Source organism: Suncus etruscus, chromosome 4, assembly GCF_024139225.1.
Source record: "Suncus etruscus isolate mSunEtr1 chromosome 4, mSunEtr1.pri.cur, whole genome shotgun sequence".
Taxonomy (NCBI): domain Eukaryota; kingdom Metazoa; phylum Chordata; class Mammalia; order Eulipotyphla; family Soricidae; genus Suncus; species Suncus etruscus.
The window spans coordinates 163,478,998-163,503,244 of record NC_064851.1 but is presented as its reverse complement, the minus strand read 5'-3'; the positions used below and the strand labels follow the sequence as shown (position 1 = coordinate 163,503,244).

At 43.8% G+C, this 24,247-nt stretch overlaps 1 protein-coding gene and 1 non-coding gene across 2 annotated transcripts in view; both read left to right on the top strand.

Moving 5' to 3' along the window:
- Positions 1–494: 494 nt before the first annotated feature.
- The window catches only part of TNFAIP8 (TNF alpha induced protein 8), a 35,422-nt gene continuing 11,669 nt past the window's right edge, over positions 495–24,247 (top strand). Inside the window, exon 1 of the mRNA XM_049771410.1 lies at positions 495–510. The gene's annotated coding sequence lies outside the window, so the exon portion shown is untranslated. The remainder of the gene's footprint in view (positions 511–24,247) is intronic.
- LOC126008204 (small nucleolar RNA U3) lies at positions 19,876–20,081 on the top strand. Its single transcript, XR_007495557.1, has one exon. It is a non-coding gene; the product is annotated as a small nucleolar RNA U3 (small nucleolar RNA).

Sequence of the window (24,247 nt, the reverse complement as noted above, 5' to 3'; positions counted from 1 at the left end):
TAGATCTCTGGGAAACTTTAAAGCCTATCCTTAGCCCCTCTTGTTTGTTCTTTGCGCAGTAGAAAAACTAAGAACAAAACCGAGCAAAACCCACCCAAACACACCAATAACTGGGGCGCTGGGACTGGACCTGGTGGTAGAAGTTATTTCACCAGCGTTTTGGAGCTTGGATGCATGCCGGCCCCCAGGCGCCTGGAACTTTGGAGGAGTTTCCCCTGGCCTGGGGAGGCGCGAAGGTGGAGGAGGGCGCGCGGGCCTGGCCCGGCCCGGCAGCAAGGGGGGTTAGGGTGGGGGGCCGCCGCCCCGACTTTGCCAGCGGAGTCCGGGGCGGGCGGGGAGGCGGCGCCGCGGCCTTGGCACGCGCGGCTCCGGGCTCTGCGCCTCCGCCCGCCCCGCGGGGCGGCTCCCGGGGCCCTGGGGCAGAGCCGCGTCCGGCCGGAGCCCGCGGGGCAGCAGCGCCGCTTCCCGCGCCCATGTCCGCGCCCGAAGCCCCCGAGGACGCCCGCGAAGGTGGGTCGGGCCGGGAAGGGGAGGCCGGTGCGCGGGCGGAGCGGGCTTGTCGGGGGCTCGCTTCTCGCGGACTCTGGGGGGCGCAGGGAGGCTCGATGGCCGGGCGGGGCGGACGGGGTCCGGGGCTCGCCTTGGCCGAAGCGACGCTTTCTGGAAGGCCTCGGACCCCGCGGGCAGCGGGTTCGAAAGCGGCGACCACTCCGAGCCGGACGCAGCGAGGCGCGCGCGGCGCCAGGGCGGTTGAGTCGTGCGCGCTCGTTCTGCTTTGTGTCCCAAACCAAGTGGCACCGAGAACTTCTCCGGGAAGGGTGGACTCAGGGTGGACAGGTCAGAAAGCGACAGCCAGGACTGCCAGGCTGGGGTTCCTTTCCTCTCCAAACCGCCTCTTGGGAAGCTGGTCCGCTGCCAACCTCTTGCTGCAGCCGCTCCGGGAGCCCCAGGGGCCCCATGCTTTCGCCCTCTGCTTTCTTCTCCTTGAAAGCTTGGCCTCTTCTGCTTCTTTTTTTTTTTTACGCAATCCTTTCCCGAACCACCGTGGCTCTGTTTCCTAATGTAGGCTGACGTTTCCCCCTGATTCTGGACAATATTAAGAACGGAGGGAAGCTGTCGGTCCAAACGGAGGCTTCTTTAACAGCCATGTGGACCTGGCATGAATGAGGAATGACAGCCAGGAGCTAGTTTCTGAGCCTGTTGTGGGGCTGGAGGGTGGGATTAGGGGGTGGTATTAATGTTTCATTACTGTGGCCTCTGTCCTATGGAGCTACATCGCTTATTTTCTTTTTTCTTTTTTGGTTTTTGGGCCACACCCGGCGGTGCTCAGGGGTTCCTCCTGGCTGTCCGCTCAGAAATAGCTCCTGGCAGGCACGGGGGACCCTATGGGGACACCGGGATTCGAACCAACCACCTTTGGTCCTGGATCGGCTGCTTGCAAGGCAAACGCCGCTGTGCTATCTCTCCGGGCCCTACATCACTAATTTTCATTTGTCTTTATCATGGCAATTTATAAGCCCAAAGTAGTGGAAAGCAAACGGGACACGTCAGGCCGAGAGAAGCTAGCTGGGCGCTCTCTCAGAATTCACAGGGTGGTATTTTCTTCCAGGCGTTTGTCCATTTGTTGGGGAAAGATGAAGTGGAGAACAAGTATGAACAGAGTATCCCAATGGTTTTGGATCTTACGCCAGCAAACCTCTATTTTCCCTCTCTTTCTCTGAGGTTTCTGCAGTTGCAGCTCTGAAAAACAAGTGTGAGCTTGTGCCTCATCTCATTTATGTGCTGCACTTCTGCAACAACTTATCAGGTTTCTTACAGAAAGCCTGAAATGGTTTTTGGTTTGGCTGGTTTTTGTTTGTTTGTTTTGTTTTGTTTTTGTCTTTCAATAATGACTTTCTAGAGTTTTAACTGATGAACGCTAATTAGGATAGATTATTGACTGGCCACGGAGGGAGACTAATCATATATTAAGAGAATAAGAGTTGTTTCTGCCTCTGCGTATGTGTATGTATACACAGTATTTGCAAAGGCTCTTGGCTGCGATCTAGAGACTTTTAGTGTCACTCTCCTGTCTATGGAAAGAAATTTGTTATGAAAACGCAGTCATTTGCTTCTCTCAATTTTCCCCCCTCTCCTTCAATTTTATTTTCATCTCTTTGTTTTTTTTTTTTTTTTCTCTTGCTCTACTAATAGATCTACTGTTCACTGAATTCTTCTCCTGGTCTCCTTACAAGAAAATTGGCATCATATGTTCATGCTTGACTTGCTTTTATGGGGGATACGTTCAAGTCAGTATTCTGAATCTCAGTGGGAAGCTACTACAGTTTCTTTGGGGGTTGACTCGGAAAAAAACTGACAGGACAGCCGAAAGTTGGATTGAGAAGTGCTTGGGTGCCAGCATATTTGTGTAAGGGAGTGAAAGTAGAAGCAAATGACTGGATATATTGTTACACTCTCATGGCTGAGAACACACTTGAATCCATGCCAGATCCTTGAGCCTCCATCCTCAGCCTATAGCTACCGCCTAAAGAACTCAGAGTTCATTTTGCCAACTTACCAATGAATAGATGATTGTACTTGAGAATAAACGGAGAAAAATTATCCAGGCCTCACTTTATGAAACGCTGTGATATTAAGGTATTCCGGCACAAAATGACAAGGAAAGTGAGGGAAAGAAAGGAACCTGCTGCTTTATTTATTAACCCCTGATCGCCACTGGGTTTGACACAAAAACAAACAAATAAATAAAAGGAGCAGGCCTGGGAAGGGATGCCATCAATTGTTTGCAGAAGATTCTGGGGAACTTCCTAAGGAGATATGTTTAGAACCATATTTCTCACCTAAAACGACTTCCTGTTGAGTAAATCACTTTATTGTGAAATGAATCAAGTAGCGAATGAAAAAGCGGGTGGTAGTTCTGAGTCTTGATTGTGTGTTGGGTAGCAGAAAGCCAGGAAGGAGGCCAAATTGGGGAAAGAGCACCACTTGAGCCAGGTGTACCAGCCTTACTAATAGCATTTCCAGCCTCTACCTCGCCCAGTTCTCTCATGCCTCACCAGGCCTGCTAAACTCAATTTACCTGCTGCGGGCCGCAGGAGGCAAAGTCGGGGTGATCCTTGAGTGCAAAGTCAGTAGTAAGCCTTGAACTTTGGGGAGTGTGACCCAAACAACTAAAACAAAACAAAACAAAACAAAAAGATTCCTCTAGGGCAGGGCCACAAAATGTTGTACGGAGTGCCATTTGTGGCACAAGTTTGAGACCCCTGTCTTCAGGTAGTAGTAACCCTTAGGCAACTCCCTCATTTCCTGTTCCCAAACCTACAGGGTTACTTAATTTTAGCCTCAGCCCTACTCCAGGTCCCTGTGAGCCACTCTCTGTCTCTTCTGCTGCAGAAGATTGTCCTTCCACCTCTGGATTCTCTCCGCATGCAGGGACACCAGCCCTGACTCCCCTCTCCACAGTGGAACCTCCCTACCCCTCTCTCTTTTTGGGTGCCCATATTGGCTGCTCTTTTTGCTGAAAGACCTCTTTTCCCACCTACTCCCCTTTTACAGTTCAACTCCTTAGTGAGACTTTTTCTGCCTCTTCAGCCTAGATGAGGATCTATCTCTCTGTGTCCTCTCTCCAAATAGTTGTTCTTTTCACAGGCAACCCTCATCTTATTTATCTTCTCTTCTCTAGACCCCAGGCTGTTGAGGATAAGACTACCTGTTTCATTCCCCACTGGCTTTCCAAGATCCATCCAGTGAGAGGGGAACAGAAAATACTAGTATTGAATCAAAGAATGAATCAATGAATGAGTCAATGATTCCTGCTCTTTAAATGGACTTGATGAGAGCTCAAAGGACTGGAGGAGAAAGTAGAACTTTGCATGAAGGCAGTGTGGGTTCCTTCCCTGTGGCATCACACAGTACCCAAACACCAATAGGTGTGGTCCAAAACACTTTAAATAAATAAACAAAAGTAATCCTCAACCTTGTCTTGTATGAGACATTCAGCTGTCATTTAACCTTTAAACATGTTTTTTTTTTACTCACTTCCCACCTTCTCACTGTCATTGTTCATTGAACTGAATCTTTTTTTCTGTTTTTTACTGCAGTCACCAAAGTTAGGTGCTAAAATCAGTGACCCAGTATCCATATTTTTGCTCTCATCTTAGTTGACCTTTCTTTGCTATTTCTAACTATTTCTTGCTCATCTCCTAGACCTCCAGCAAGGACCCTTCTAAGAATCCTTGGCAGCTAACTGGTGGTATTTTGGGTAGTTCATATGGCCACTAAAGAGAAGGAGAGTTAGACATCAAACATGCAGAACATGTTTGATATGCTAAAACCTTTTAGAACATTGTTTAGACACTGTCTAGTCTCATTTTATAGAAATAATGTCTTCCAAGCCTGAAGCACACATCTATTTTACAGTTAAAGAAAAAAACCACCAAAGTATTCTTAACGGCAAAGACAAAATAAGCTGTATCTTTGATCTCAGCAGTCAGGCCACAGTGCTTTCCAGTGTCTCAAACTCCCAGGAATAACATGGAAGCAAAGATACATTGACCCTTTCCACATGCCATAGGTGCTACTTAGCTTCCCAAAATGTGGATTAACTCATTTAATTCTTGTGCATTTCTTAATTTCACATAACACATAAGAAAACTAAAGCTCAGAGAGGTCAAATTTATCTCTGGTCCAAATCACAAAGCTGAGAATGGTGAATCCAGATTTGTATCTCTCCCACCACAATACCTGTCCCAGAGTTGCCCCCATTGCCTTCAAGGAAACTTGGACTTGCAGCCGCACAGGATGTAGCCCAGGGCCTGCATGTAGCCCACACTGAGAAGTCAGGACTACAGAGACCAGATTTTAGGTAAAAAGCAAAACCCAGAACCCTGGCTTTGTGTCCCATGATGCCCCTGTCCTGAGGTTCTTTAAAATCTGCAGCTGACTATGGAGAAGTACATGACTTAGCACATTTGTGTTTTATTCGCTGTAATACCAGTTATGTATTGCTAGAGGATGTTTTAGTCTTGATTTCTACTGTCCTGGCCTCCGTGAGCTGTGCCATACAGTTCAGTGATGTTGTAGGCTCTGCCTTCCTGTGTTGTGTTGGTCACTTAATGATAGTGTCTCATGGACCATCCTTTTTAGGGGTGATCCTTGAGGTTTTTTCACCCCTTCCTTGTAACTCTGAGCATGTACCCACACTATTCCTCAGTGCTACTACCCAGTTGTCTCTGGGTTCTAGGTCATTTGGAGTCTATTGCACCCTAGTCAGCCATAGCCAGGGCCCCCACTTCCTTAGAAGCGGCTCATTCAGGGAACCTGTTTTGATCAGTCAGCTTGTTGGTCAAGGAACCCACAGGTTTGACAAGTGCCACCACAAGAGCAGTGCCTGAGGGCTGCTCCCAAGTGCTTTGAGCCAGCAGGCAGCCTTGCAGAACCTTCCAGGGACCTCATGGTTCACATTGCCCTACCCACCATCAATTATGACCCTTTAAGGAGATAAATGGAAACTTCCACTAGAAAGAATGGGACACGTACTGGGGAGTGTTTATCATTGGGGAGGAAAATTCTATTCTGTGGCAGTAACTGACTCATATTATTCTCGGTGACCAAGAAGCCTCGTTTGTGTTCCTATAGGACGGTACACACCAGATTGTGCCACACTGTTTGGACCATTTGGACCAAAGTGGTGGTGTGGCAGCTAATCTCTGCGAGTTCCATCCCATTTGTGCCTCCTCTCCCCCTTCCCCTGCCTTGGCTTTAGGAAGGTCTGAAGGGGAAGGGAGGGAAGTTCAGAGAGCCTTTGATGAAATGGATGGTGCTCAGTGGCTGAGCTTGCTGTGATGGGTCCTGTAAAGGTACGGGGTTTGCTCTAAATCCCAGATGTGGATCTTTTGCTTCTTTTGATGTAGTCATTAGTCTGGGAGTGGAGTGTGCTGAAGGTGCTCACTACTTACTAGATCAGAATCTTGTGGGTTCCTTGAAATCAGTGGCCCAACTCCCTGTTATTGAACCTCCCTCTACTCAAAGCGACCGCTAGACAACAACATCTGGGTCTTTCGGATGACTTCACTTCTGAAATTTCCATTACGCAGAATATACCTTATGTCTCCTCTCTCTTCTCCTGAGTTAGAGACCTCACCCAGCCAGGATAACAGGATTAAGACCTCTCCCCTGCCCTGGGCTGTGGGTGAGCCAGACTGTGAGTGCCAGAAGAAAACAAGTCCTGGGCCGGAGAAATTGCATGGAGGTAGGGCATTTGCCTTGCAATCATAAGGTCAGTGGTTTGAATCCCAGCATCTCATATGGTCCCCTGAGAGCTGCCGGGTGTGACCCAAAAACCAAAAGAAAAGAAAAGAAAACCAGTCCTAGCCTTTACATTGCCCGATATGCAGCATCCGAAAGTTAGTCACAATAGTTTATTTGTGAACATTTCGGAGTATGTGAAAGAGATGCTGACTACCTGGCAGACCATGGGATGAAAGGTTCGTCTGCCCCTTTTAGTGAATGGATGGTATCTACAGAAGTATTATAATTGTTTCATATATAACTATTGTGGAGCCGAGGCCAGAGTGATAGTACATCATGGAGGGACCTACCTTGCATGTGGCCGGCCTGGCTTCTACCCACAACACTCCATATGGTCCCCCAACTTCTGCCAGGAATAATCCCTGAGCCAGGAGAAAGCCTGAGCACTCCCAGGTATGATCTAAAAACAAAAACGAAAAGTGGCTTTGCAGGGCTGGGGTTTCGTGGCTCAAGCGCTAGGCTAGATCCTGTGTCTTGCATGCGCTGGGTGCTGTGTTCTCTCTGGCACTACATGATCCCCCAGCACGACTGCTTATACGTTAATTGCACATATTTGTAAGAATTGAGGATAATATGCTGTAAGTGGGTTAGGGTAAGAGTTCAGAGAGATGGAGCACATGCATGTTTTGCATGCCTGAGCTCTAGACCCACCTGGTCCCTCCCATTCCAGCACTGCTTAGAGAGAACCTAACAAGGAGTGCTGGATTCAGTCCTTGTAGCACCACCACCTATACTGACCACCCAGACCCCCCAGAAAAGACCCAGATGTATGTAATAACAAGTTATTGTAAGATGTTTTAAATTTGGGGCCATACCTGGAGATGCTCAGGCCTTACTTCTCTTTCTGCACTCAGGAACTACTAGGGGACCATATGGGTTGCCAGGGATTGAACCTGGTTTGGCAGTATATAAGGCAAATGCTCCATTCATTGTACTGTGCTTTAGCCCCAAGCAGTACAATGATGACTACTTAAGCTGAAAACACTGATATTATACAATTTTTTCTTAATTCATTGAAAGGGATGTAAAGTTTTAACTTATTGATCAAGGAAGTAACATAATAATTTCATAGTTGGAGACTCTGCTAACTTCCTTGATCAATAAGTTAAAACTTTACATCCCTTTCAATGGAGTTACAAGTAATTGAGTGTGTAGCTTCTTCATTTTCTGTGTAAAGATTCAAAGTCCTTACTATTTCTTTGTTATTATTGTTTTTTTGCTTCTTTACTTATTTGTTTTGGACCATACCCAGTAGTGCACAGGGGGTTATTCCTGGCTCTGCACTCAGTAGTTGCTCTTGGAGTGCTTTAGGATACCAAAATTGAGCCCTGGTAGGCTGTGTGCAAGGCAAGTGCCCTACGCACTGTACTATCACTCCTGCCACACATATGTATGTGTACACACACACACACACACACACACACACACACACACACACACACACACACACACACACACACACACACCCTCCTTGATTTAGAGCAGACCTCATCTGTTTGTATAGGTATCTTAGATAGCCTTTGGAGGGATTTGCAAAACCCAAGTAGTTTCACTCAGTGGAGATTGCCTGTTTCGCCACTTCCTTTGTGTAACTCAGAACAGTAGAAGGGGAAGAGACATTGCACTGTGGATTTAACTGCAAATACATTCACAGTGGATCCTTGGGTTTTTGTTTGTTTGTTTTTGTTTTTGGGCCACACCCAGCGGTGCTCAGGGGTTACTCCTGGCTATCTGCTCAGAAATAGCTCCTGGTAGGCACCAGGGACCATATGGGATGCCGGGGTTCAAATCAACCACCTTAGGTCCTGGATCAGCTGCTTGCAAGGCAAATCCCGCTGTGCTATCTCTCCGGCCCCAGGATCCTTGGTTTTGAAGTTGGTAGACACTGACACTCCAGTGGCAGTTCAGTAGGGAGGCCAGCTCTTTTCTTTCCATTCCTTAGGTAACCTCAGTGAACAGGAAGATTAGCTTTTGAATGCTTGTCTAGGCAGTGGCTCTCTGTAGTACGAAAGGAGAGAGGGAGGAGAGAAAGAGAAAGAGATCAGCGTTCACACCCAGACATGCCACTACAGGAGCAGCTGATTGAGAGAGAGCATGAAAGACCATGCAGAGCCAGACATGCCAGTACAACTGTAGGAGCAGATGATCACCTCCAGCTTCTTCCCCTTGTAGCACAGGCCTGTGCTTTCCGGAGCCAAAATTTCTTTTCTTTCTCCCCAACAGCAGAGCAGGCACCTAGGTGAGTGGAAGGGAGGTAAAGGGCATGGAACCAATGTATGAGTGTAGTGGAGATAAGGGGATGAGGGCTCCTGTGGGCAGTGGTGGGAACTTTGTAGCTATATCTGGGAGTGGAGACCAGTGGGTGACCTAACTTTTCCCTTGGCTACCAGTCCTTCCCTTGGAAATAATAACCTTTAGTATAGATAAATAATAGACTTTAGAAGCAATTTGGGGATGGGGGATGGTTGAGCAGGTAAGAGCAACCTGCAAAGTGGTGTTTGAGTCTAGCAAGTCAGTTTGGTCAAGAGGACAAGAGCTGGGTGAAAGAAATGGCAGGTAAATGTATGTTACTCAGGCCCAAGGAGAGTCTGATGGCTGAGAATGGCATAAGAGAAAAAGGTGGTGAGAAAGGGGCTAGAGAGAAGGGAGGTCTGGGTGATGAGTTTGACCCTGAGAAAGCCCCACTTTGACAAGGGAGTGAGGTTCTGCTGAGAAAAAGGAGTGTGGGAGGCAGACCCTGGGAGGACAGGCTGTGGAAGCCAGGGGACAAGAGAAGTATGGAACCTATGGTCAGCCCTGTTGAGAGAGGTTTTGCACAAGGTTGCTTAGCTGCCTCACTTTGAGAGTCTGGGTTTGAAGAACTCATCCACTGGAGGCTGAGAACTCGCCCCCTGAATGTTCTGTGCTTTGAGGGAATGAATGAGCTGTGGCGCCTATGTGCACTGCCTCACTGCAAGTAGTGCATATCTACTGAGGATGATGATGTCCCTCATCTCCATGGTGTACTCCTTTTGAACCCTGTCAGCGGGTTCTTTCCCTCATTTCCACCCCGCCACCTCTGGGCTCTCCTGCTAGCTGTCTGTGTTCAACACTGGCACTTGAGGGCAGTAAGTGACTCATGTGGGAAGTTGAATCTAACACTTGATCGATAGAGAAAAGCTCTGGCCTTCTCAGAAAAGTTTGAGAATTGGAGCATTTACCTCTTCTTCATTTCACTTGGAACTCTTAGGACTTTAGTCTTGTCCATACTATGAAGCAAGATTTGGGGCACTGAGAGGTCAGCTTTGCTGGTAAGCATTTGTCACACCCATGGAAATAGCACAGGTGACTTATTCTTGTGAGGACCAGTGAGCTTATGCCTGTGTCAATGTGTCAGTGATTTAAGAGACACTCAGAGGTGCTATATAAATACAGGGGCTTATCATCACACCCAAAGGCAAAACCTAACCTGCTTACCTCAGCTAAGAAGCCCTTGCTTCACATTCTGTGAAAAGCAGGAAGGACAGGCTGATCCCAGGAACTTTTTCTTTCTGGAAAGATATTTATGAAAGCCAAATATTAGCAGGCTGCCTGTTTTTTGTTTTTTCATCATTGTAGAGAACTCTTTTCTTGACTTATCAGTTTACAGTATTATGGAATTTCCAGGGTTTACTTCATATCATAACTCAATATTCACTTGTTTCTCACTATTTTTGCCACCAAAAAAGATCCCCACCTTTCCTCTCCCTCTGGTAGGTAATCACTGGAGCTTTCACTTGCCTAAATTAGGTGTTAGTTTTATTTTTCCTTGTAAGTTTGTGTGTGTCAAGTACTTCTAAACCCATTTCTGCCTTCTGAGAGTCACAAGTAGAATAAAATCTATAAAGAATGAATATGCATCCCACTATTTCAAGCAACCCATGGGTTTCTGTTCTTTGGAGAAAATGGAGGGAGCTGCTCAGGCAAGTTTCCAGAGATGGAATGAAATGCAGGAGCTGAGAAGGAGAAGAAAGGGGAGAAGAGGGACCAGAGCAATAGCACAGTGGTAGGGCATTTGCCTTGCACGTAGTTGATCCAGGATGGACAATGGTTTGAATTATGGCTTTCCATATGGTCCCCCATGCCAGGAGCAATTTCTGAGCACATAACCAGGAGTAACCCTGAGTGTCACTGGGTGTGGCCCAACACCCACCCCCCACAAAAGAAAGGGAAGTAGAATGACCAGGAGAGTGATGAGAGAGAGGCCAGGTGTCAGGTTTTGAAATTCCAGTGAACAGTGAGGAAGAAGAAGGTACTTGTGAGGGTGACGGGCACCTGGGCTACACTGAGCTCAGCTAAGAAAGGGGGGACACTGTGTGGAGAGGAAAGGAGAGAGGTAAGGTAATAACTCTTGCATTGAACAAAGAAAAAAGAATTCACTTGTGTGCAAACCTAGAGAGGTAAGTAGCAGGCTGGCTAGCAATGCAGGGCTTATGTGCTTATTTTGTAGTCACATAGATGTGATGAGGTGCTTGTCCCCACAGGGCCCGACTGGGAGAACATAGGCCTCTCCAGTCCAGTCAGGATGCACACAAGAGCCCATGAACAAGGACATGACATTGAGGAATGTTGCCGTTTTCCCAGTTGCTTGAAGTTGGGGGGGGAGGGTTGGTGGCGGTGGTGTATGGAGGGGGAGCTCTGTCAGAATGGGGCTGGGTGGCCTGGGCTTGGATGTTTAGGGACTTTCTTCTTGGGTTATAAAAATGGATTTCTTTTTTTTTTTTTTTTTTTTTTTTTTTTTTTTTTTTTTGGTTTTTGGGCCACACCCGGTAACGCTCAGGGGTTACTCCTGGCTATGTGCTCAGAAGTTGCTCCTGGCTTGGGGGACCATATGGGACACCGGGGGATCGAACCGCGGTCCGTCCCAGGCTAGCGCAGGCAAGGCAGGCACCTTACCTTTAGCGCCACCACCCGGCCCCAAAAATGGATTTCTTTAAAACAAACAAAATAAAAAGCTAGCAGATGATGGATTAACAAAGCAGTTTTGAGCTGCCTCAGACGCCCCTTTCTGGAAATCTAAGGGACTCTAGTGATTGGATGGTGGAAAAGAGATAAGCCATCAAATACTCATCCTTTCACACTGTTCATGACTGCTGGATCCTCACACTCGAGCAAGACTGATGTTCGGCAGGCTCCGTGAAGAATTCTCGGCTCAAGTTTTATGGGCAGGACTGGTTTCCATGGCTTGGCTCATTCCACTCTGCCATCCCATCGCTCTCACTCATCAAGCTGAGAACCCTAGAGGTATCTGAGTTATGACTCAACATTCCTGCCTTGGCCACCCATCCTGGCTTGCTCTGAGAAGGGCTGCCCTCTCAGCGCTCTTGTTAGGGGGTGGAGAAGAGGCAGGCCTCTTGTCTCAAGGCTGTGGAACTGTCTTTTGGCATGTTTCAACCTGCATAAAGATGAATCAGGTAAAATTGCAGTTGCACTTGGAGGGAACTGCTGAAGCTGAACACAGCTGGAGGGAATCTGGGTAAGGGCAATTATTTTTTTCCTTTTAGATCTTTGGGGCCACACCTAACTGTGCTAAGGCACTTTGCTGGTAGGGACAGGTTTCTTCCTGGCCAATGCTGGATTTTACCTGTGTGCACGAAGTTGAGACCTGGACTTCATCATGCAGAGCAATCTGCTTCAGGAACTTGAGCTCACTTCTTGCCCAGAAAGGGCCATTCATTGCAACACTTAACTGATTTTCCTCTTCCCTAAAGAGAGGTTTTTAAGCTAAGATAATTATGGGAGACCAGATGATGAAGTTTCTAATACTAATCTCTGTGTTCAGAATTCTTCAGACTTCTCAAGTGGCCTGTCCTCTAAATCATCGTTGGACCAAGTTTAAAGATGAATAGGAAGAGGAGGGAGCTGAAAGGATACTGTACATAGGAGCTCCCAAATTTGATTCCTTGTTCCACAAGGTCTTCTGATCCTCATCTGTAGCCCTGATGTCCCCCCAGTGTCTGGCCCATGTCACCATACCAAGTATTATTAGTATATTCATCTTTCAGACTGAACGCTGGGTTCTCTGAGCAAAGTGGTAGTGTGAGAATGGGGTAGCCTAGAGGCCCCTGGGCACTTGGCTCTGGTGCCCCAGTACAGTTGGACCCATTGCATTGCTTGCCCTGATCGTACTGAACAGAATGTTCTGCACGAATGTTGAAATGACATTTGATTACACGAACCTGGGAATGCTCGCCCAAAAATAAGTAAAAAAAAAAAAAAATAAGAGAAAAGCTAGTTGTCGCTGCATCTTAACTCCTGAAACCTGTCTCATTGCACTATAAAATGTCAACTATCAGTAGGGCTGTGTCATGATAGAGGTAGAGGAACCATCATTTTTGTTGGTGGTATAGAATAACATAGAAATTACTAACTGACTCTCTCACTATCACTCATTCTTACTCTTCTCTCTTTCTCATTCTCTCATCCTCTCCCTCTCTCTCCCTGTCTCTCTCTCTCTCTTTCTCTTCCCTATGAAATGACAAAGTTATTCATTATTGGATTTCAGTCATACTATGTTTAATCACTGATTCCTTCACCACTATGCATTTCCCTCCACAATCTCCCTTTTTTTAGATTTTTTGCACTGTGTTTATAAGTACTATTGTTGATACATACATAACACTTTTACCACCTTTCTACATCTCCTCCTCCTGGCTGAGTGTTTTCTTCCACCAGTCATTGCTTCCTCCCTGTCCATTCCCCAGACTCTGCAAGTGGCATGTTCCTACTGAATACCAGTTCTCATGTTCTGTGTTTCCTAGTAGAATGTCTCTTATAGTGATGCTATCTACTGTTTTCTTTTTCTTTCATGGCACCATTAATCCTTGTTCTGTAAATGAGTCAAACTTGTTTTCTTTGTATACCTCCTAAGGCTTCAGTTAAGTCAGATTTTTTTTAATGTTTTTGGCTGGTTTTTATTCCATGAATGACTCAATTGACTAAATGTAGGCAGCGACTCAGATTGTCAGTGTGTGCCATTAGCATGGCCCTGGACAGGAAGCATTTAGTATAGATATGACTAACTGGTTTCCAGGCTTAAAAATAAAATGGGGGATTTCTAAGCAGAATAGGTCTTTGTCATTCATTTCAAAATACCCTATAAGTATCAAGCTCCAAGCTAGCTGCTTGCTTTCTCATTTTTTCCAGACCATTACTTCACCTGGCATTTTTTGTTATGCAGATTGAAACTTATTTTATGTTGGTTTGGGGTATTTTTTTTTTAATGAAATAGACCTATTATTTAAAGTCCTGAGAATCAGCTTGAGTCAATATTCTCTCCTTGTGGCCTTTTATTTTTTCTCCTGTTGAATCATCTCCCCTCCTGAGAGAGGTCAGGGTGGCGAACTAATTTTCTCTGCTACAAAGTGACAAGGACCTTCCTATATATTGGCTTGCCTTTTTTAATCTAGGTCCATTGGAAACAGTCTTTTCTTTTTCTTTTTCTTTTTTCTTTTTGTTTCTTTTGAGGGGCTACTTGCAGCAGCTCTCAGAGGCTGTTCCTGACTCTGTACTCATAAGAGACCCAGAAGTGCTTGGGGTCCCACATGTGATGATGATTTGAAACAGTGCCAGCTTTATGCCAGGCAAACACCTAACCCCCCTGTGCTATCTTTCTGGATCTGATATATTCTTTTTTTTAACTCTTGATTGTTTTTATATATATATATTGTTATGATAGTTTTCAGTGTAATTGTTTTTGTGACTGCACCCAACAGTCTCTATGATGAGCTTCATTTGGGAGCTGAACCCTCCAGTTCTCCTCTATTTTGTCTCTGAGAATCATTACACAAATGTTTTTCATGTTTCTCAAAACCCATAGATGAGTGAGACCATTCTGTGTTTATCTCTCTCCCTCTGACTTATTTCACTCAGCATAATAGATTCCATATACATCCATATAAAGGAAAATTTCATGACTTCATCTCTTCTGACGGCTGCATAATATTCCATTGTATATATTTACTATAATTTCTTTAGCCATTCATCTATTGAAGGGCATCTAGGCTGTTTCCAGAGTCTGGTTATTGTAAACAGTGCTACAATAAATATAGGTGTGAGGAAGGGATTTTTGTATTGTATTTTTGTGTTCCTAGGATATATCCCTAGGAGTGGTATAGCTGGATCGTATGGGAGCTCAATTTCCAGGTTTTGCAGGAATCTTTTGTTTGTTTTTGGTTTTGGTTTTTGGGCCACACCCAGTAACGCTCAGGGGTTACTCCTGGCTATGTGCTCAGAAGTTGCTCCTGGCTTGGGGGACCATATGGGAAACCGGGGGAATCGAACCACGGTCAGTCCAAGGCTAGCGCAGGCAAGGCAGGCACCTTACCTTTAGCGCCACCGCCCGGCCCCTTGCAGGAATCTTTGTATCCCTTTCCATAAAGGTTAGACTAGACAGCATTCCCACCTCCAGTAAATGAGAGTTCCTTTCTCTCCACATCCCCACCAGCACTGCTTGTTCTCATTCTTTGTGATGTGCACCAGTCTCTGTGGTGTGAGATGGTACCTCATAGTTGTTTTGATTTGCATCTCCCTGATGATTAGAGATGTGGAGCATTTTTTCATGTGTCTTTTAGCCATTTGTATTTCTTTTTTGTCGAAGTGTATGTTCATTTTTTCTCCCCATTTTTTGATGGGGTTAGATGATTTTTTTCTTGTAAAGTTCTGTCAGTGCCTTGTATATTTTGGATATTAACCCCATATCTGATGGGTATTGGGTGAATAGTTTCTCCCACTCAGTGGATGGCTCTTGTATTCTGAGCACTATTTCCTTTGAGGTGCAGAAGCTTCTCAGTTTAATATAGTCCCATCTGTTCATTTCTGCTTTTACTTGTTTGGAGAGTATCGTTTCCTCCTTGAAGATGCCTTTAGTCTCAATGTCATGGAGCGTTTCACCTACATGTTGTTCTATATACTTTATGGTTTCAGGTCTGATATCTAGGTCTTTAATCCGTTTGGATTTTTCCTTTGTACATGGTGTTAGCTGGAGGTATAAGTTCACTTTTTTTTACAAGTGGCTAGCCAGTTGTGCCAACACCACTTATTGAAGAAGCCTTCTCTGTTCCATTTAGAATTTCTTGCTCCTTTAACAAAAATTGATGCTATGTCTGGGGAACATTCTCCGAGTACTCAAGCCTATTCCACTGATCTGAGGGTCTGTCTTTATTCCAATACCATGCTGTTTTGATAACTATTGCTTTGTAATACAGTTTAAAGTTGGGGAAAGTAATGCCTCCATATTCCTTTTCCCAAGTATTGCTTTAGCTATTCGTGGGTGTTTATTGTTCCAAATGAATTTCAGAAGTGTTTGATCCACTTCTTTGAAAAATGTCATGGGTATCCTTAGAGGGATCACATTAAATCTGTACAAGCTTTGGGGAGTGAGGATCTTGTATATTCTTTTCCTCAAAAGTTACTTCCAGCTGTTGTAGTCATTCTTGAATTTCTATGTACTCTCAGCAACTCTGGAAGAACTGGATTATTTTGACAAATACCAACACATACCTGTACCTGTCTCCTATAGCTTTGGTTTCATACTTTTAAGTTTACTTTGTGCTTTTTTATTGCTGTCTCTCTCTAAAACAGGGTCTCAAACTCGAGGCCCGTGGGCTGCAAACGAAACGGCCCTCCATACAACATTTTGTGGCCCTGCCGTTGAGGAATCTTTTTTTGTTTTGTTTTGTTTTGTTTTAGTTGTTTGGGTCACACCCCCCAGTGTTCAAGGCTTACTACTGACTTTGCACTCAAGGATCACCCCGACTTTGCCTCCTGCGGCCCGCAGGTAAATTGAGTTTGAGACCCCTGCTCTAAAATATTAATTTCCCTCCCTTAATCAAATTTTTTCCTTTATTTTTCTGCGGGGAGGATTGGGTAACACCTGACACTGTTCGCTGGCAGTAGATCACTTCTAGTGATACTAGTGAGACCATTTGTAGTTCTGGGGACTGAACCCTTGAGAGCTGCATGCAAGGCACGTGCCTTAATCCCTGTGCTCTCTCTTCAGCCCTCTTCTTTCCTTTTTATTCTTCTCAACATTTTTTGTTGCCATTTTTAAGTTTGTGGCACATTTGGGAAATGTTGACTTGGACAAGCACTTCCTCGATAAAAATTTCTCTGACTGGGCCATAGAGATAATAGAGCAGGTAGGTACTTGCCTGGCTCAGAGTTGACCTGGGTTCAATCCCCAAAGTCCCGTATGGTGCGTGCTAGGAATGATTGCTGAGTGCAAAGCCAGGAATAACCCCCTAAATCCCACTGTGTGGCCCCAAAACAAGCAACAAAAACAAAATGACTCTGACTAAAAGAATCCTCCGTTCAAAGGGTAATTACTTCTGAGGTTTTCTTTTGTCTTTAAAATAAAAATCTTGTCAGGGAAAGACCTCCAGGAAATACGAAATGCTTGAAAATATTTTTAGATTGGCATAGGGCAAAATCATGATTCTATGGGGACAGCTAGATACATTGGCCAAATTTAGGAATAAAGCAAACACTGATAAGTAACAGAATTACAATGTCTATACCTGGGTTAAAATATTCCTGACAAAAATATTTATTCTTTTGAATTCATCTTCATGGTCTCCTCCTATGTTTTTAGGACCCAAGTGGGAGAAAGTAGAGGAGTTCCTGCTATACTTTGGGCCATAGGTTGATACAAACCTGCTCTGAAATACTGGAGGCCCTCAAACATACATTATCTGTTCTTCTAGAAAACTCCCAGGGGAAAGATGCAACTGCTCTACAAGTCCAGTTTTCACTGATTAATATGATTTTATGATTTAAATTTTTAATGTAGCTTATTTGATGTTGGCAGTGATCTTGGTCCTCTTGCTATTTATGATGATGGACACCATGTTGGCGAACAGGAACTGCTTGGTCATTCACAAACTGTGATGCTAAACACGGAGTCCTAAGGGTTAACTAACTGTTCCCCAGACTTAGAATGCCTGATGTTTTCATGAGCACCACAGATCATTTAGGCATGGTGTTGTTTTGTCATCTGGCTTTGCTTTCTGGTGTTTGGATGCAGGAGGACCCTGGACTGGGAAGGGAGATGGACCATCCATCTAACACTACCATAGATACGTTGAAGACCCCATGTTGGAGACCTGGGAAAACCTTCTGGCTAGTTTATGGGTGACATGTCTAGTTTGGAATTACAGCAGGGACTGTGCAAGGACTTTTTCCAGACCAGGCCTTCCCAGGCTGAGGGAAGTTGTGAATTCTAATTCTGCTGAAAAGTGTTGGAAACAAGAAAGTTGTCTTTCCAATTTAGGTCAGATAGGCTATATTAGCAGAACACTGTTGGCACTTCTTGTACCCAGGATGGCAAAGGGAGTGTCTTAACCATCCTAGCATCTGTAAACACTGGTATTCTGTTTGTTTTGCCTCAAAAGCATTTTTCCTTTTGGTTCATTAGAATTGCTCATCAGTGGAATTCTTCCCAAGTTCCAGTCACAGGGACAGGGATCTCCTTAGAGGAACATGTTGCTAATGAGGTCTAGTTTAAAGTAAAAAAGCAAATTTTATGAAAAGATGAGAGAAGAGAAAGCTGTTACTTGATTGGAGGGCAGACAGTGTGAATCCAGATGTATGTTTGGGCTGAGTAAAAGGAGTAAAGGAGGCCCATGCTATGAATAACTGAAAACTCAGCTTTCATCTGTGAGTTTCTATCTGGAAGAGAAGGGATGGGCTTTATTGAACTTTCGTAGCCAATTAAATCACAATCTTCTTTAATTACCTACATGAATATCCTGACGTTTCCTCCAATTATAAAAGTAAGCTACTGGTCAGAATTATCTGGGTTCTATAGAGATATTACAGGTGTGAGGCACTTACTTGACTTGTATGTAGCTGGCCTTGGTTTTATTCTTGTCACCACATATGTTCACTTACGGCCTAGCAGGAGTGACCTCTGAGCATCAAGGGGTTCTGATGCTCAAACAAGAAGTTCTGAATTGTTCCTAAAGACAAAATCTTGTCTCTGAGACCACACAGATCAAGAGAGATGGTCCCCATTAGACCTGAGCCACCAGAGACTAAGTAATAGCTAGCACTACAATCTCTTCAGACTATTGCCGCCTCCAGCCAGAGTCTCAGAATTCTTCTCAACCACCCCTAACAATATAAAAAATATATCTGAGTCTTTGCCATGTAGCAGAGTATAATGAAACATAAGCCAGTTGAAGAAAAGATAACCCTACTTTTTCACCCCTCAAAACTGTACTAGATGCCATTGAAACCTTAGCAAGCTGGGACATAAGGCCTACATTTGGAGCCTGAATTCTTCCTCAAATTCTGTAGCTTCCTTTTATGTTTCTCCTGTATGATGTCTTAGATTTCTTTTAGATGTTATAATGATATCATTTTTTAAAATTTTTTATTGTTTTTACTTTCCAGTATTTGATACATAGAGTTCTGCCTGAAATTATAAACTTTAGGATTAGTGAGAAATGGATTTTTCTCTTGAGTTTTTCTCTTGAGTTTATAACGATATCATTTTAACGAAAGAAAAATACTCATAGGTGCTAGACATTTAAACTAAAAATCCTTTTGATATTAAGGTCTAGGAACTCATTTCAACATGATTTCTAAGTTTCATCAAAGACAATGTTGCATATGGTTTTGTTTAGTTCTGTAGGGTGTAGTAAAATGAAATCTGTTTATTTTGATTCGCCAATAGGGAAAATATGACAAGTTATTTGGAGTCTTTGCTACAGAATGTCCTGCCTTGGAGGAGGAATGTGGGTGAGGTTTTAGCATTTGTGGATGTGTATGTCTGTTTCAGGGAAATAAAGGAACAGAGAAGCATTTGCTCATTGCCTATATAAAGACGAACTGTACAGCTGAAGCTTAAAAATACAGTATTAAACATTTCATATTCTACAGTAGCATCTGTTTCCTTTATTCCAAGATCAACAAATGATATTAAAGATATAAAAAGACCTCCCTTACGACACATACATTAACTCCCCTCACCATTCTTCACAGGGTAGGAGTAGCCTGCACTTAATGATTTAAGTGGGAAATGTTTGATTCAAAAGGAAAACTATACATTAATACTAATACAGTCAGATTTTCATCTTTTTATTTTTTTTGCACCTTGACACCATCTTGTGTTTTGGAGATAAATGTGCTGTTATTTTCTTAGCATACCTCCTGCCTTTTGGCACAACGAGAATTTTAAAAACCCTGTGAGGAGGGTCAGAATGAGACACAGTGGTCAAGCCTTGCACCTGCGAGACCCTGGATTTGATTCCCATCATCATCACACACACACAAAAAAAAGTCATGTGAAGAGGGAAATTTCAATAAAGTAGTTTCTTTTTTCCTCTTTTTTTAAAGAGTCAAATACTTTTTTTTTTTTTTTTTGGTTTTTGGGCCACACCCGGTAACGCTCAGGGGTTACTCCTGGCTATGCACTCAGAAGTTGCTCCTGGCTTGGGGGACCATATGGGATGCCGGGGATCGAACCTTGGTCTGTCCAAGGCTAGCGCAGGCAAGGCAGGCACCTTACCTCTAGCGCCACCGCCCGGCCCCAAATACTTTTTTTTTAAGACTATACTTTCAGGGATCATTTCTATAGTATATGACTAGAGAAGTTTCTCTGATTGTGTAGAGCACCCGAAGCCATGAGGAGGAGCCAGAGCGTCCTCTCCTGAGCGTGAAGCCGGCTCTAGGTGTCACTTCTGCGGCTGCCTCTTGCCATTGATGATCGTTCTGCCCTTCCTTTGGAAGGGGTAGAGGGGAAAAAAAATACTTTTTTTTTTTTGCTGGTTTTGTTTGGGGACCACACCTGGCTATACTCAGGACTCACTACTTGCTCTGCACTCAGGGATAGTCTGGCAGTGCTCAGAGGATTGCTATATGCAGTGCCAGGGATTGAAATAAGGTTAGCTGTATAGCCAAGAAAGTATCTTTAACTATTCCTTAGGCTTCACAGATGAACTAGTTGAAGCACAATGGTTAAGATGGATGAGTTGAGAGAAAGCTGTGAAGAAAAGCACATCCTCTAAAGATAGAGGAGGATGTTGTGTACAGCAAATAGTTTTAGGAGTTTCCTGGCCTGGTATGAAATCATCTTCACTCACATTCCAAGATGAGGCTTCTTCTGGTCCTGCCCATCATTCTTCAAGAATGCTTGTTTTGAGGGCTGCATAGCCTTTATCTGTTATACTGAGTCACACAGGTAGATAGATAGTGTTGGGGGCTTTATGGTTTCTTTCGTTTATGTATGTGTGAATATGTGTTTCAAATTCCCCACTGACTTTATGATTGAAGAGCAGATTGAGTCACCATGTTTAAGGCAGTGGAGTATTAATTAACTTCCAGTCGCATCGGTATAGGAACCCCTTTTTAAATACATGTTTTACTTTAAAAAGTAGCAAGGTAGGTAGCCATCAGGACATGAAATACAGGTGGTGAGTAGAAAGCAAAAACAAGTTCAGTGCTCCTTTTTTTTTTTAAATTTTGGTTTTGAGCCACACCCAGCAGTGCTCAGGGTTTATTCCTGGCTCTGCACTCAGAGATTGATACTGGTAGGCTCAGGGACCATATGGGATGCCAGGAATCAAGCCCAGGTCCATCGTGGGTTGGCCACATGCAAGGCAAATGCCTTACCACTGTGCTATCCCTCCAGTGTTCCTTAAATGATATTCCTCAAGTAGAGATAGGCTGAATTTTTAAGTCAAGAGTAAGATTGCAGCAGAGAACCTGGAATGAAAAGTGCAAGAACTTTTGAAGGTGAGTAAAGGAAGTTGGTGGAATCTGGAAATCTGCTCGAGAGGCCCAGGGACTGTCAGCAAGAACAGTTGCTGCTAGTGCTTTGAAATCTTCAGTGGTGGCCCAGGAAGGAGCTTCCTGAAATGACTTTGAACAATTCATATTTTTGCCTGCTAGAATTGCTGTCCCCTGTGGGGCATGTGGCCAGATTGTCAGACAAACATGCTTCTCCCCACCACACCTATTCCTCCATCCACTTTATTTTTTGTCTTTGCTCATAAATGTCAAGACTTTACATATTTTCTTACTGAAAGCCAAAAGGAAATAAAAACATAATAAAAGTATATATTGGGGTGGTGGCAGAAATGTTCTGGAATTAAGATGGTTTTATGTATATAGAAAAATAATGAGATTGAAGAGTCTTGAAAAAGCCCCGCTGGTAAGTTTTATGTTTTATAAACTTTATACAAATTTTCAAAAGAAGAAACATTAATATCTCAACAAAATATGTTACCCGACTAGGTTTGGTTTCTATTTTTTGGAATTACTGTTTGCTGCTTTTGATAATCAAACAAATCACCTTCATGTTGAGGAACCAGTGGTCAGGATGGAAGGGGGAAATCGACTGGGATCCCATATTGAAATTTAGACTTCTGTTTTTCTGCTTGTTGCTCTGTGGCTTCTTTCACTTCTGAAAATGAACCTGGTATTAACAAAGCCTGAGAGAGAAGAAGACTCCTCACTGGATGAGGAGTCGAGGAAATAAATCTACAAAAACATGGGAGCTGCCAAAGTATTTTCAAGAAGTGATTCAGTTTATTGTTTATTTGGCGACTAGTTGTGAGATTGTTCAGTTACGTTAATTTTCCAGAGTTCATTTTACCCAAATACTACGAGGGAAGAAATCCATCTCCATGACAGCAATTAAATACATTTAGAGAAACAAGTTCTAGTTTCTACAAGAGAATGGCTATTATGGTCTTTTTTAGTTATTTTCCTTAACTGAAAAATGAGAGGACTGTACAAAGTAGGTATATTAATATCAAAGGGTCATTAACAAGAATTTTTTTTAATGATATTAAGGGTAGCTTCCTGCTGGTGCTCAGGGGATCTGTGATCAAACATGGGCCTCCCATATGCAAAGCATGTGTTCAGCCCTACAGACTATCCCTGCAGCCCAGTTAGAATATTTCTTTGGTTTTTGATTTCTGGCCCCCACACAGCAATGTTCAGTGGTTACTCATGACTCTACACTCAGGTTGGGGGGCGGGCTGTGGGAGGCCAGGGATTGAACCTGCAAGAAAGCATCTTACCCACTGTGCTCTCCCTGGCCCAGACCAAACATTTCTGACTGACTTAGTCAGTGAAGAGTTTTTGAAGGAGAGGAATTAGGAAGGACTGTGAGGGAGTGGATAAATTTTCTTTCACCCAGGACAGCTCCTTTGTTGCTTTCTTCATATCTCTTCTTAGTGTCACCTATTTAAAAACCGACTTTCCTAGGGCTGGAATGATAATACAGAAGGTAGCATTCTTTCTTTGCACCCTGCAACGTAGGTTCAATTCCTGGCATCTCATATATGCCCTTGAACATATCTATGAGTAATTTTTGAGTGCAGTGCCAGGAGTATACCTTCAGCATCATGGTCCCCCTAAAAACACGGGATGAGGGAGGAACCTCTCAGCTCTCTCAAATAGGTAGGATATTTCCCTTCTCTATCTCCTTAATACAGTTGCCCAAGGTACATACATCCTTTACAGTAGCCCCTACCAGGACTTTGCATTTTTATACATCCGTGTTTTTGGTCTCTCTTACAGTAATTGTGCTCCTTGAGAGAAAGCACTTTGTCTAATTCTTATGCTCAATAAAATGCGTTGAGTTACTGAATGCACAATAGGACTACTTTTCAGCCATAAATCTGTGTATCAGTGCCATGCAAAGTTTCAAGTTGAAATACCCAAATTCGCTTTTTTTCTCAGGATGCTTTATAAACTTGATAATTTCATCACCTCTGTGCAATCCATTTAACACATTTCATGGAAATAGCGGGGAGATCTTGGTGCCTAGTGCTAGCTTCCTGAGGTCAGTGACTAAATAAGAAGTGTTATACCAACAAATCATGATTAGCATTAGCCTTCCCTTCCTCCCTCAAGCAAATGGTTCTTGTTATTTCACTGGCTATCCCTAATTTATGTTGAAATTCTTAAAACCATAAGTCCCATCTATAACCTTTGGTTTCTAACAAATAGATAACACTGCTGGGCAGTAGTCCTAATTCCTATGAGCCAGTGGGAGATCTGTAGATTTGCCCTAAATAGAGGCACATTTATTTCTTTAAGGCAGAATTCACCCTGGCTAATGCCCACCGAGCATGGAGAGTGACCAGAGATGTATGAAGGTAGCTGGGGGTGGGGGGTCTGTGTTGGGCTGCAGAGGGTACCCTTCTTCTGAAAGGTCAGCCACTGTTTTGCTGGTTGCTGTCATATGTGTCTGCATACCCAGTTTTGGTTAGATCCTTGGGTGATTCCCAGAGAATGAGAAACAGACTTTTGAGGTACATTTCCTTCTTTTTAAAACAAGGACCACTAATTCTAAGAATAATACAGCACTGTGCAGGCGTAACACAGGGTCAGTGGAGTATCTAGAATACCACCTTTATAAGGTCCTGGATCTAAGTAAAACAAGGAGGGGTGCCTGAACATTAGAAGCAGAGGACGAATGGTTTGAAAAAGGGTAGAAACCCTTTCAGTGCCATGCTAAGAATACTTGATACTGGCCAAAGTTGCTTCTGAATACCTGTGAGGTTATTTTAATTTATTTTATTTTTTTAGAGTTTAATCTTAGATCTACAGAACTTCAGTATATCTTAGTAATTGGAATGAGAGAATAAACTTTAAAGTTCAGAAAACTCCATTTCAGCATTCTGGCGCTAGGACTTGACATGTCTATAAAATGCTTGACTAGTATAACTTTTTATTACAGTTATCGGGGAAAGGTTTAGACAAGAATGTTGGAAAGCAGTGCAAGATGCATATTTGAGAGATGCCCAAGTTGAGGCCAAGAGGTTACTGCTCCTAAAATATTTCAGCAAATGGGATTGGGATCCTTGGAAGATTCCAGAACAGTTGATGGAAGAGATTGAGTTTGCTAAATATGGTGACTTTTCTGAACAAAAGAGACTGGCTATTCTGTGTGTTTTGGCAAAAA